A 1,673-nucleotide genomic window follows, 5' to 3' on the forward strand; every position below is an offset into this window, starting at 1 on the left:
TTAAAATTTTGAGAAAATATAATTTAACATAATTTCCCTTATAAATTTTGCATTCTGTCATCTCTAAGTAACCTTTGCCTCCTGGCATGCCACAAAGAATGGGCTTTTTTCTTCTTATTCTTTTCTGCTTATTCTTATGGTTCATCCTGAACTAATTAGTGGCCATAGGGGGAAAGACTGAAATTGATTTTTTTCCTGTCGCTGTCTAGTTGCTCTTGTACTCTTAGTTGAAGAGATTCTCTTTTCTCCATCAGATTGTTTGGGTGTTTTGTGTTGTCTTTTTCTGGACTCTCTGCTCTGTTGTATTGAGTGATTTGTCCTTATACAGCATCAAACTGTTTTCAATACTGTAGCTTTGTAGACAGTCTTCAGTCAGGCAAAATAATCCTTCAACTTTGTTCTCTTTTTTCAACATTGCTTTGTATATTCTAGGTTCTTTGCATTTCTTTATAAATTTTAGAATCAGCTTGTCAATATGTACAGAAAACCTGATGGAATTACAATTGGGATTGTTTGAGTCTATAGATTAATTTGGAAAGGATTGAATCTTAACAATATTATGTCTTTTGTTAATTCATAAGTGTTGTTGGTATTGTTGTAAATGTTGTGTGTACTATAACTGACTCTCCAGTGAATTTTAAGAGATAGTAAATCCTAGGGATAAAATTGTGCATCTCTCTCTCTCTGAGCAGCTGGTGGATTCAACTCATGGGCCTTGGGATGGCAGTGAAGCTTCTTACCACCAGGCTACCAGAGCTGGATATTTAAAATTTCATTTTCCAATTGACTGTTGCTAGGTTATAGAAAAAGAGGGAGCTCTGTGGCCTAGTGGGATAAGGAGTTGCTCTGCCAGCTCAAGTGCAAGCGGTTTAAATCCGCCAGAGGCTACTCCTCAGGAAAAAGGTGGTCAGTCTCTTTCTGTGCAGTTTACAGCCTCTGAAGACCCACTAGAAAGTCATAAGCTATGAGGTGCTTCTGACTCTACAGCAGTGAACAACAACAGTATATAGAAATGCTGTTGACGTTTAGATATTTTCTGCTGTGTGTCATGCAATTTGTTAATTTAGTAGTTGAATGATTTTTACTTTTGAAGCTAAAAGTCTTTAACCATCAGTATGGATTGTATTATTATGTCAATGTAAAATATAAATTCTAACAACTAGACCAATAAAAGACATTCTAGAGAAAGAGTGAGGTTGTCAAGGATTTGATTTTACTTGTATCTATAATCCGTGCTCACAGAAACAGCAGTCACGATATCAAGTGATGTACGACCCTGGGCAAATCTGCTACAAAGGACATCCTTAAAGGACTAAAGAATAAGGATGTCACTTTGAAACCTAAAGTGAACTTGGCACAAGACTTGGTATTTTCATTTATCCTACATATATGCACGAGAGGTCTGGGGTTGTGGTCCATAGTGGTTACTCTGCTAATCCAAAGACTGCATCTTTCTAGCTGTTCAGATCCATCATGGACAGTCTCTTGTTTTGATTTATAGCCTCAGATTCAATAGAGGGCTATGAATTGGTACCAGTTCAGAACTGTGAACTATTTTGTTATAGCTAGGTCCATCTTGAAGTACAATATTGTCAGTGACAGGATAATATCTATACGCATACAAGGAAGTCCAGTGAATACCACTATCATTCAAATATATGCACCAACAACCA

At 36.7% G+C, this 1,673-nt stretch overlaps 1 protein-coding gene and 1 pseudogene across 1 annotated transcript in view; both read left to right on the plus strand.

The window, feature by feature from the left end:
• The window catches only part of STK38 (serine/threonine kinase 38), a 49,671-nt gene that overhangs the window by 2,384 nt on the left and 45,614 nt on the right, over nucleotides 1–1,673 (plus strand). The gene's annotated exons all lie outside the window — the stretch shown is intronic.
• The window catches only part of LOC102874375, a 5,666-nt pseudogene continuing 4,468 nt past the window's right edge, over nucleotides 476–1,673 (plus strand).

This window comes from Elephantulus edwardii, unplaced genomic scaffold (genome assembly GCF_000299155.1).
Source record: "Elephantulus edwardii isolate Elephantulus edwardi_28Jun2011 unplaced genomic scaffold, EleEdw1.0 scaffold00017, whole genome shotgun sequence".
Taxonomy (NCBI): domain Eukaryota; kingdom Metazoa; phylum Chordata; class Mammalia; order Macroscelidea; family Macroscelididae; genus Elephantulus; species Elephantulus edwardii.